Source organism: Lepus europaeus, chromosome 5, assembly GCF_033115175.1.
Source record: "Lepus europaeus isolate LE1 chromosome 5, mLepTim1.pri, whole genome shotgun sequence".
In the NCBI taxonomy this organism is placed as follows: domain Eukaryota; kingdom Metazoa; phylum Chordata; class Mammalia; order Lagomorpha; family Leporidae; genus Lepus; species Lepus europaeus.
In genome coordinates, this window is record NC_084831.1 from 126,184,485 (window position 1) to 126,197,137 (window position 12,653).

The 12,653-nt window shown below is 41.0% G+C and overlaps 1 non-coding gene across 1 annotated transcript; it reads left to right on the forward strand.

Annotated features, from left to right (window-relative positions):
• The first annotated feature begins 8,355 nt into the window (after positions 1-8,355).
• LOC133761254 (U6 spliceosomal RNA) lies at positions 8,356-8,462 on the forward strand. The gene has a single exon (XR_009866054.1). It is a non-coding gene; the product is annotated as a U6 spliceosomal RNA (small nuclear RNA).
• The last annotated feature ends 4,191 nt before the right edge of the window (positions 8,463-12,653 follow it).

Here is a 12,653-nt window from a genome sequence, read left to right on the forward strand (position 1 = left end):
ATCTATTCCTTTGATACCCTCAAAGTAGAAAATATCAGCTTAGGACACAGGAACTCATCATCTTTTCCCTAAGAATTATTGTGCAAGGCTCTTAAGTCTTTTAAATATAATGTTATCAGTTATTTAATAAAATTTTGCCAAAAAAATATGAAAAAAGAATAGGAAAAAATGGTTAATTCCACCATTGGGAGAGGGAGGTAACTAATATTTTTCCTTAAAGAGGTCGATAACCCTGGGATATGAATGAAATCAAAGGTCTTATATTTAAACAAAAAGGTTTACTTATTTATTTAAAAGTCAGAGTTGCAGAGAGAGAGGGAGAGAGACAGAGAGTGAAAGATATCTTTCATCCATTGATTCACTCCCCAGATGACCACAACAGGCAGGGCTGTGTCAGGCAGAAGCCAGAATCCAGGAGTTTCTTCCAGGTCTGCCATATGGTTGGCAGGGGCCTGAGCACCTGAGCCATCTTCCACTGCTTTTTCCCAGGCCATTAGCAGGGAACAGGGTCAGAAGTGAAGCTGCTGGAACATGAACCAGCACCCACATGGGATGGTAGCATTGCAGTCAGCAGCTTAACCAACTACACCACAACAATGGCCCCAATTTCAAAGGTTCTAATCATCAAGTGATTTGTATTGAATCAAGGGCTCCCAAACTGCTATCTAAGCGGTGCATCAAGTCGTAACACATTCCAGTGGCCAGAAACAGCATAAAAATTGCAAGAACATTTGCATTTGCATCGTGGTTAAGATGCTGCTTGGGGCCGGCGCCCTGGCTTAACAGGCTAATCCTCCACCTTGCGGCACTGGCACACCGGGTTCTAGTCCCGGTTGGGGCGCCAGATTCTATCCCGGTTGCCCCTCTTCCAGGCCAGCTCTCTGCTATGGCCCGGGAAGGCAGTGGAGGACGGCCCAAGTGCTTGAGCCCTGCACCCGCATGGGAGACCACGAGAAGCACCTGGCTCCTGGCTTCGGATCAGCGCGATGCGCCAGCCGCAGCAGCCATTGGAGGATGAACCAGCAGCAAAAAGGAAGACCTTTCTCTCTGTCTCTCTCTCTCACTATCCACTCTGCCTGTCAAAAAATAAAAAAAATAAAAAAATAAAAGATGCTGCTTGGGCTGTCCACATCCCATACTGGAGTGAATGGGTTCAAGTCCCAATTCCACTCCTGATACCAGCTTCCTTCTAATGCACATCCTGGGAGGCAACAAGTACTGTAGTCCCTGCCACTCATGAAGGAGACCTACATGAGTTCCAGGCTCCTGGCTTTAGCCTGACCCACCCCTTGGCTTTTGCAGGCATTTGGAGAGTGAAACAGTGGATGGGAGATCTCTCTCTCGCTCTCTCGCTCTCTACCCCCCACCTCTGCCTCTCAAATATATAAAACAAACAAAAAATTGTTTTAAAATCATAAGAACAAACAGATAAGACTTCCATGACATTAGATATACTCAAACTAAAGAAATATACTTGCCAAATAGTATGAAGAAGAAAGAAAAAAAGAACACAAACAAACTATTAGGTGAACTCTCCACTTAGTATAAGGTTAATCTTATGAGTACAAAATTCACTGAAAACTGACTTTTGTGAAAAATAAGAATGGGGAAGGGAGAGGGAAGAGGAAGAAGAATGGGAGTATGGATGGGAGGGAGGTAGGGGTGAAGGATCACCGTGTCCCCAAATTTACATATATTAAATGCATGAAGTTTGTATTTATTCCTTAAATAAATTTAAAAAGAAGGAACTAAAACTGAACAGCAAAAAAAAAGAACCACACTTGCTCTGTGAGTATGTCCTTTCAACTTTGTTGTTAAAATATCATCTGTGATGTAAGATGATACTGGTAATGGATGTTATATTTCTGATTTTTAATATTTAATTGACAAATTTCAAAAATTGGTAGTTTCATAGTTTCTCTTAGAAATAAAGGAACTTATTGCTTCTCAGCCTTTTGTCTAAGATCAAGTGTGGAAATAAAGGAATTTTTCATAATTCTAAATCTATGATTCTCTGTACAGCACAGGCTAGTTCTGAAAAAGCCAGGCTCCTCATCTCCAAAGTACACGAATGACTTTCCTTATGAAGAACTGAGAAGCACTCCCCAGAGAATTTTCCAACAAACTCAGAGTGCCCTTTACTATGGAACTATCAGTTCCAGGAAATTTGTGGAAGGAAACAGAGAGCTCTTAAGAAGAGAGGTCTGTGGGGGCCAGTGCTGTGGCCCAGCCAGTTAAAGCCTTGGCATGCAGTGCCAGCATCCCATATGGATGCCGGTTCAAGTCCCGGCTGCTCCACTTCCAATCCAACTCCCTGCTATGGCCTGGGAAAGCAGAAGAGGATGGCTCAGGTCCTTGGGCCCCTGCACCCTTGTGGGAGACCAAGAAGAAACTCAGTTCTGGCCGATGCGGCCATTTGGGGAGTAAACCAACAGATGGAAGACTTTTCTCTCTGTCTCTCTGGCTCTACTTCTCTCTGTAACTCTGTCTTTTAAATAAATAAAATAAATCTTTAAAAAAAATAAGAAAGAAGAAGAAGACGACAACAAAGAGAGCTCTGGGGCCGATGCTGTGGTACTGCAGATTAAGCCCTGGTCTGCAGTTTCGACATCCCTTTTGGGCGCTGGTTTGAGTCCTGGCTGCTCCACTTCCGATCCAGTTCTCTGCTATGGCCTGGGAAAGTCCCTGGGCCCCTGCACCTGAGTGGGAGACCCAGAAGTGAAGAAACTCCTGACTTCTGGCTTTGGATCGGCTCAGCTCCAGCCATTGCAGCCATCTGGGGAGTGATGGAAGACCTCTCTCTCTCTCTCTCTCTCTCTCTCTCTCTCTCTCTCTCTCTGCCTCTGCCTCTCCGGAACTCTGCCTTCAATTAAATAAATCTTAAAAAAGAAGAAGGAGGAGGAGGAGGGGGAGGTGGAGAGAGCACCTCCACCCCTGTGGAAAGAAAGGTAAGGGGTTAGTGATTAAGTCTCTTACAATTCCCTTTAGAGTTTCATGTCTAGAAAAGGGGAAGGGAAATAAAAGTGAACATTAGGACAACGACTTTCGCAACTTAGCTGTCTCAGTGACCATAATCAGATTCTGTGTCGTGTGGTTTTTCTTCATGACCAGGAAATGACCAGTGTTCATAGGTCACTTTCTTAAAAGCAATTCTTCCTTGAGTTAGTGCATCAGTGGGGTGGAGGTAATAGAGCTGGGCTAAGATGTCCCTAGTAACAGGACCCATCCTTGATCACAACGATGCCTCCAGCTGTAAAGAGCTTTCAGCCTTCTGGGAGACCAAAATAGTTAAGGGACCTGTGATTAAATGGATTATGTCCCCCCAAAAGATGTTCAATTCCCAATTCCCAGGATCTCAGAAAATGACCTTATTTGTAAATAGGGTCTTTGTAATGAACCAGGTATGTCATTTGGGTGGATCTTAATCTAATCTGACTAATGCATTCATAGAAAGAGGAAATCCAGAAACAGAAATGGGAATGCCCTGTGAATCTGAGAGCAGAAACAAGGATGTTCCATCTCCAAACCACAAAACAGCACAACTTGCTATCAAACCACCAGAAGCTAGGAGACAGAGACAGAAAAAGCTCTCTCCCACAGCCCTCAAATGGAATTAACTCTGTTGACATAGTGATCTTGAACTTCTAACCTCCAGAACTATGAGAAAATATATTTCTATTGCTTAAGCACCCACTTTGTAATACTTTGTTATGGCAACCCTGGCAGATTAATTCAGGATCGTAATTAAAGAAATTCTAGGACTGAGGTTTGTGAAATATTGTCTAAGAGCAGCAGCAGCAGCATGACCCAGGAATTTGCTGAAAATACAGACCCCTGGGTCCTACCCTATTCTTGGTGTTTTAGAGAAAGCAAGTGTATGAGAATCAGTTCCAAAGGCAGAAGGACAAAGAGGACAAATCTAAGATTACACAGATTGTAATTTATTGGAGGGACATAAGCAAGGTCCGGGTGGCTGTGAGACATGGATCTCTATGCCACAAGGCAGGGGAAAATGTGTGTTATAGACAAAGGTGGCCAATGGCCAACCTAAGTGCACCTGGACTTTGCCAAGAAACGTTAACATTTCACGTACTACGAAAATGACACACCTGGGTCCAACCAGCAAGACAAGGCTGGCCACTTACCTTCACAATTTTGCTTGCCCTGTATTTTATTCTGAAAGTTTTGTAGTTCTAGGTTTTACATCTGGGTCATGGATCCAATTTAGGTTGATTTTTGTATACTGTGCTAGGTACAGATCCGAATTCTCCAAACGAAGAAAAGTCAAAGACTGGATGTCTCCACTGCCAAACTTTTAAAGGACTGACACCAATCCTCTTCGAACTATTCTGAAAAACTGAAAAGGAGGGAAGAGGCCAGTTTAGTGTAGCTGGTTAAGCCACCACCTCTGGTGTCAACATTCCATACAGGCAGCAATTCAAGTCCTGGCTGCTCCACTTTCAATCCAGCTCCTGCTAATTTACCTAAGAAATCAATGGAAGATAGCCTAAATATTTGGGCCCCTGCCACCTCTGTGGCAGACCCAAATGGGGTTCCTGGCTCTTGGTTTTGCCTTGGCCCAGCCCTTGCTATTGCAGCCATATGGGGGAGTGAATCAGTAGATGGAAAATTTCTCTCTCTCTCTCTCTCTCTCTCTCTAATTATGCCTTTCAAATTAATAAATCACTTTTTAAAAGGAAAGATAGGAAGGGAAGAAAGACTTCAAAACTTATTCTAGGGGTCCAGAATTACTTTGATTCCAAAACCAGACAAGGACACAACAAAGAAAGAAATCTGAAGACCAAAATCCTTGATGAGCATGCATCTACAGAAAGGTGATCACTGACAGAGGTGCAAAGGAGTACAGCAAAAGGACAGTCTCTTTCATAAATGGCACTGAGAAAACTGGATATTCAAATGCAGAAGACTTATACCTGACCTCCTCACTTCTCACCCTATACAAAAAGTCAACTCAACATGAACAAAAGATCTAAACATAAGACCTGAAATTATGAAACCATCAGAAGAAAACAAGAGAGGAACACTTCAAGACATCAGGGTGGTCAATAACTTTCTAGCCAAGACCCCAAAAGCACAGGCAGCAAGAGCAAAATAAGACAAAAGGGATTTTAAGAACTTGGAAAATTTTACACAGCAAAATATCCAACCAAATGAAGAGATAACTAACAAAATTAGAGAAAGCTATTTGTGAACTGTGCATCTGACAAAGCATTAAATTCAGAATATATAAAACAAAAAAATCAACAACAGAAATAAATAATTTGGTTAAGACAAGGAGAAAGGATATGAATAGACAGTTTGCAGAAGAAATACAAACAGCCAACGAGTATATGAAAACAGAAATGCTCAAGATTACTGGTATCAGAGAAATGTACATCAAAATCACATTGAGATATTATCTCACTTCAGTTAGAATGGTTATTCTCAAAAAGACAAAAAGTAACAAATGCTGGTGTATACTGGAGAAAAGGGAACACAGTTGGTGGAAATACAAATTGGTACAACTATTATGGAGAATAAGAGGAAGGTTCCTTAAAGAACTAAAAATAGATCTACCATAAGACACAGATAATCATTTCTGGGTATATATCCAAGGAAATAAATTCAACACATCAAAGAGATTCATGGACCCTGATGTTCATGTGGCAATATTCACAATAGCCAAGAGAAGAAATTAATCAAGGTGTCCATTTATTAATGCTTACAGAAAATGTTGTACGTGAGTATATGTATATGTATATATATATATATATATATATATTATCCAGCCATAAAAAAGAATCAAATTATGACATTTGCAGCAAAATAAATAGAACTGGAGACTCCTACGTTAACTGAAATCAGCCAGACACAGAGCAATAACTACCATGTGGTCTCATATGTGTAAGTAAAATAAAAAAGGCAATCTGAACTTTCCACCAACAAGTATAAAACATATGATACAGAGATTCAGGTCACACAAATTAAAATGTATCTTTGATTAAATTTAGCAGCTTAAATTTATGGACAATCTTATCTATGAGCCGATTATTTATAACATTTTTTTAAAGATTTATTTATTTATTTGAAAGTCAGAGTCATAGACAGAGAGAGAAGGAGTGGCAGAGAGAGAGACAGAGAGACCTTCCATCTGATGGTTCACTCTCCAATTGGCCGCAGTGGCTACATAGGCAGAGTGGACAGTGAGAGAGAGAGAGACAGAGAGAAAGGTTTTCCTTTTTGCCGTTGGTTCACCCTCCAATGGCTGCCGTGGCCAGCGCGCTGTGCTGATCTAAAGGCAGGAGCCAGGTGATTATCCTGGTCTCCCATGGGGTGCAGGGCCCAAGCACTTGGGCCATCCTCCACTGCCTTCCCGGGCCATAGCAGAGAGCTGGCCTGGAAGAGGGGCAACAGGGACAGAATCCGGCGCCCCGACTGGGACTAGAACCCCGTGTGCCGGTGCCGCAAGGTGGAGGATTAGCCTGTTGAGCCACGGTGCCGGCCAGCAATCTGAACTTTCAATAGTGATAACTACAGGTTTGGAATTGTGAAAGGAGGGAGGAGTTTGGGAGGTTGGATAGTAGGTATGAAACAAAATCATAAAGAAACAACAAACTAGTATTTCATAGCACAATGGGATAAGTATGGTTTACAATAATATGAACTATATAAAGAACCAGAGAGAAGAGCTTGTAGTCTCTAAAGAGAAAGAAAATACAAAAGAATGGAAATTTTAGTTTTCCTGCCCGTAATTTCAGGGTATTTTTCTGTTATAGAAAAATAAATGGGGGCTGGTCTGTGGCATAGCATTAGCCCCTATAAATATCTTGGCTAGATAGGGTTCTTTGATTCAATGCTTTATTACTGTTGGATGTGAGTATCTGTGGTTCACCTTTGTTAGGTTGTCACACATTTTCATTGACCAGGAAATTGTCATCTTTATTTCCATTGTGTATCAGCAATGCATTTTCTCTGGGAAACCAGTATTCACAAACCTAGTGCAGTGGCCTCTTATATGCCTGTTGCTTTATACATGAAATGAATACAAAATGGCCAGGAGTGGTCCCAGATATTAATATATCTATAACTGTATTCACTGGTAGAAGTATTTCTCCAAACTCACTAACCCACTGAGATCTTCAAACCAATTGAAGTTAAAATTGTAATATGGGAAGCAAAAATTCCTCAATCTATTGTTTGGTATAATTGTGACTGGGGTGATTTTTTGTTCTACCTTTTGACTTCCCCTGCCCTTGAATCCACATCTTCCACAAGCCAACTATCATCTTTATGAAACAAAGCTGATCAGGCCAACTCTGCAAAATTCTCCAATGAGTCTCATCATTCACAACACAAACTCTAAATCTTTTGCTTAAGACAGAACTCCCTCTATGCCCTGGATCCTGTAACTATTTCTATCTCCAGCCTTTTGCTCTATCCCATGCTCCCAAATTACACAACATCTTGCTGCCCACTCACTACACCAGGCTCTCTCAAACACCAATGACTTTGAACATATTTTTCACTCATGTTAAGAATATATTACTCTGCCCCTTGCTACTTCTTGAACTCTATACATCTTTTGAAATTCAGCACAAATGTCCCTTCCTTGGAGAACCAACAAAGTGCATCAAATACAATTAGGAGCTCCTATGTTGTGTGCCGGAGCTGCTTGTTTATACTTCTGTTACACCACATGAGATGGAAATTTAACATTTACCTCTGTGTTCTACTCAAGTTGAGCTCCTTAGGAAGACTGGATCACCTTTTTTTTCCCTAACACCTAGCACTTAATAAGTATTTGAGGCATGCATTTCTAAGAATCAACGCATGCAGATATATGTGCAAATATGCACCAATGAACATTTATGGGGCCATGGAAGTCAGTGCAGGACATGAAAATCAAGGATAAAGGCATAGAGAACATACACCAGAACACACATCATGTCATCAACTGAATCATATTGGAGGTGTGTCCATGAAAGCACAGCTGACCAGTCTTGGCACAAAAATGGACAGATTGATGGCTGAGAGGGAAGGGGGACATAGTCTGTGAATTCAGGTGTCAGCTGGGAGTGAGCAGGTCCCTACTAAATGCTTCTGATGGCTCTATGTTCCCCTCTCCTCTCGAAGCACAAGCTGTCCTTCAATGGTAGTTTCCAACCAGCACATCATGGCACTCTCTCCTCCCAGAAAGGAAAATGACCAAATCATAAATCTTCTATAGGTTAATGTTAACTTTGTTCTCTAATATTAATACTATCTTTATGATACCTTCATCATCTTACTGTACAAAATGAATAATATCTTTGTGACCTCAACATAGATTAATACGTTACAATAGAAACACTCCTGGTGCTCGCTTCAGCAGCACATATACTAAAATTGGAATGATACAGAGAAGATTAGCATGGCCCCTGCGCAAGAATGACATGCAAATTCGTGAAGCGTTCCATATTTTTAGAAAAAAAAATAGAAACACTCCTGGGAATTTACCCAAGAGAAATGAAATCAGCATATGAAAGTGTTATTTGTACCCCCACATTTATTGAAGCTCAATTCACAACAGCTAAGACATAGAATCAATCCAAATGCCCATTAACTGAAGACTGTATAAAGAAATTATGGGATATGTATACCATAGAATACTACACAGTGGAAAAAAAACAAAATCTGGTCATTTGCAATAAAATGGATGAAACTAGAAAACATCATATTTAATGAAATAAGCCAGTCCCAAAGGAACAAATACCTTATGTTCTCCCTGACCTGTGATAGCTAATACAGCACATAAAGGGACAAACTATTGAAATCCTTACTTAATATATACTAAACTGATCTTCTGTATATAAAGAGAATTGAAAATGAATCTTGATGTGAATGGAAGGGGAGAGGGAGCGGGAGAGGGGAGGGTTGCGGTGGGAGGGAAGTTATGGGGGGGGGGGGCATTGTAATCCATAAGCTGTACTTTGAAAATTTATATTCATTAAATAAAAGTTTAAAAAAAAAGGCAATCTAGGCTGGCGCTGTGGCTTAACAGGCTAATCCTCCACCTTGTGGCACTGGCACACCGGGTTCTAGCCCCGGTCGGGGCGCCAGATTCTATCCCGGTTGCCCCTCTTCCAGGCCAGCTCTCTGCTATGGCCCGGGAAGGCAGTGGAGGACGGCCCAAGTCCTTGGGCTCTGCACCTGTGTGGGAGACCAGGAGAAGCACCTGGCTCCTGGCTTCGGATCAGTGAGATGCGCTGGCCGCAGCAGCCATTGGAGGGTGAACCAGCGGCAAAAAGGAAGACCTTTCTCTCTGTCTCTCTCTCTCACTATCCACTCTGCCTGTCAAAAAAAAAAAAAAAAGGCAATCTGTAGACGTGTAATTGACACTTTGAGAAGCAATGACTTTGAACAGCCCTTGTCTCAACTTTTGAGGAACAGTTTATTTTTCATACTATTTATTGAACTCTTTACTTAGCATAGAGTTAATCACGTTTATAAAGTTAATTGAAAATAGGCCGGCACCGCTGCTCAATAGGCTAATCCTCCGCCTAGCGGCGCCTGCATTCTAGTCCCGGTCGGGGCACCGGATTCTGTCCCAGTTGCCCCTCTTCCAGGCCAGCTCTCTGCTGTGGCCCGGGAGTGCAGTGGAGGATGGCCCAAGTCTTTGGGCCCTGCACCCCATGGGAGACTAGGATAAGCACCTGGCTCCTGCCATCGGATCAGCGCGGTGCGCCGGCCACGGCGGCCATTGGAGGGTGAACCAATGGCAAAGGAAGACCTTTCTCTCTGTCTCTCTCTCTCACTATCCACTCTGCCTGTCAAAAATTTTTAAAAAAAATTGAAAATAGATCTTAGTAAAAAAAAATAAGTGTGGGAACATTCAAAAGTCTTTCTTCTAGCTGTTGAGAACTATACAATATGTTATTGTTGACTATTGTTACCCTACTGTGTAATAGAACACCAGAAGGATTATTTTTACAATAAGGAAAAAAATATTTTTAATTCAATAAAAGTAAACCTTCCTGAAGTTTAATTTTTTAATTTTTAATCATTTTTGAGAAACTTAATTAACTTTGAAAAATAACTCAAGAATGATACATCTTTTGCTGAATATATGAAATGATGGATGCCAGTTATCCTAATTTGATCATTAAAATGTATGCATGCATCAAAATATTACACTGTACCCCATAAATATGTGCAATTATTATGTTAATAAAAGCAAATAATGTAAAAAATTAATAAGAGTTTGAATAGGTGAGGGGGGAAGAAGAGGGATGAGATAGAAGATGGGAGGGAATTATCATGTTCCTAAAGTTGAAATTATGAAATGTACAAAGCTTGTATTCTTTAAATATAGGTTTCTGGGGTAAAAAAATTAAAACACACACACATACACACACGATCATGTCTTATGTCTTAAAATACCCAATTTCCAAATGCAGTTACATTCTGAGACCTGGGGATTAAGGCTTAATGTATAAATTCTGGGTAGATCCAACTCAATATACAGCACATGCTCACTCCTGAAGCAATCTCTGGCCAGGGGCGTAAAATAATCCTAACAGCCTCAAACTCCTCATCTGGGCATGATGTTGAAGAGCCAATACAACGGCCCTTCCTGAGCCTCATTTCTGTAATGGTTCTCAATATTCCTGATCCTATTCTGTTTCCAGCATTGGCTCACTCCAGTCATTCCTCCATATTGTTGCCATTACGGATCTTTATAAAACATAAACCATACCCAAAGTCTTATTAAAATATCTCTGTCATTTCACATCGGCTGGAGAAACAAGTTCAAAGTCCATCCCATACACGTTATAGCAGTCATCTATTTCTGAATAACAAACAACTCCACATCTTCCTGCTTTACAACAAAAATCCTTATCATCTGCTTATGGAGGCTGTAATTTAAGCAGAGTTTAAATGGATGGTTTCTTGCTGTTGGACATCACTGGTTCACTCTGAAGATGCTCCAAAGAGTACAAAGAGGCCTGATTCTCCTTCACAGCCCCTCTGGAAGCCTATGATACAAACAGATAACCTAGGTTTGGTCAATCTGATGTTGTAGCCCAGAATCTTGAATTGTGAGCTAGAGAAGAAAGGTCAGAGAGTTCAGTCATTAAAGCAGTGATGGTAACATCAATAGTCCAACAGCAACCCCAGAGAGCCTGATGGTCATGGTGGCGGCAGCAGCTTCCTGTCTACAATTGTCCTGTGGCCCACTCATGGCTGTGTCCCCTGCAATTCATCCTCTTTTTAGCTCCAGCCCATTCTCCAAGCCTGGGATTTTAACTCTGCTGTTGATTATAGACTAGGTATGAAATTTTTAAATGAATACATTCCCACCAACAGAACACCAGAAGGATTATTTTTACAATAAGGAAAAATGCTTGCCAGCATCTGTTGTTGGTAGATTTCTGAATGTGAACCATTCTCACCGGGGTGAGGTGAAACTCATTCTGGTTTTGATTTGCATTTCCCTGATTGCTAGTGATCCTGAACATTTTTTCATGTATCTGTTGGCCATTTGGATTTCCTCTTTGGAAAAAATGTCTATTGAGGTCCTTGGCCCATCTCTTCAGTGGGTTGTTTGTTCTGTTGTTGCGGATTTTCTTGATTTCTTTGTAGATTCTGGTTATCAACCCTGTATCTGTAGTATAGTTTGCAAATATTTTTTCCCATTCTGTCGGTTGCCTCTTCACTTTCCTGACTGTTTCTTTTGCAGTACAGAAACTTCTCAATTTGATGCAATCCCAATTGTTAATTTTGGCTTTGACTGCCTGTGCTTCCGGGGTCTTTTCCAGGAAGTCTTTGCTGGTCCCAATATCTTGCAGGGTTTCTCCAATGTTCTCTAATAATTTGATGATGTCGGGTCATAGACTTAGATCCTTAAATCATATTGAGTGGATTTTTGTGTAAGGTGTAAGGTAGGGATCTTGCTTCATACTTCTGCTCGTGGAAATCCAGTTTTCCCAGCACCATTTATTGAATAGTCTGTCTTTACTCCAGGGATTGGCTTGGATCCTTGATCAAATACAAGTTGGCTGTAGATGTTTGGATTGATTTCTGGTGTTTCTATTCTGTTCCATTGGTCTATCCATCTGTTTCTGTACCAGTACCATGCTGTTTTGATAACTACTGCCCTGTAGTATGTCCTGAAATCTGGTATTGTGATGCCTCCGGCTTTGTTTTTGTTGTACAAGATTGCTTTAGCTATTCGAGGTCTCCTGTGTCTCCATATGAATTTCAGCATCGTTTTTTCCAGATCTGAGAAGAATGTCTTTTGTATTTTGATTGGTATTGCATTGAATCTGTAAATTGCTTTTGGGAGAATGGACATTTTGATGATATTGACTCTTCCAATCCATGAGCATGGAAGATTTTTCCATTTTTTGGTATCCTCTTCTATTTTCTTTCTTTAAGGTTTTGTAATTCTCATTGTAGTGATCTTGACATCCTTGGTTAAGTTTATTCCAAGGTATTTGATTGTTTTTGTGGCTATTGTGAATGGGATTGAACTTAGAAGTTCTTCCTCAGCCGTGGCATTGCCTGTGTATACAAAGGCTGTTGATTTTTGTGCATTGATTTTATATCCTGCTACTTCAGCAATTCCTTTTTTGACAACACTATTAGTCTGAAAACTTACTTGCTCTAAAGAA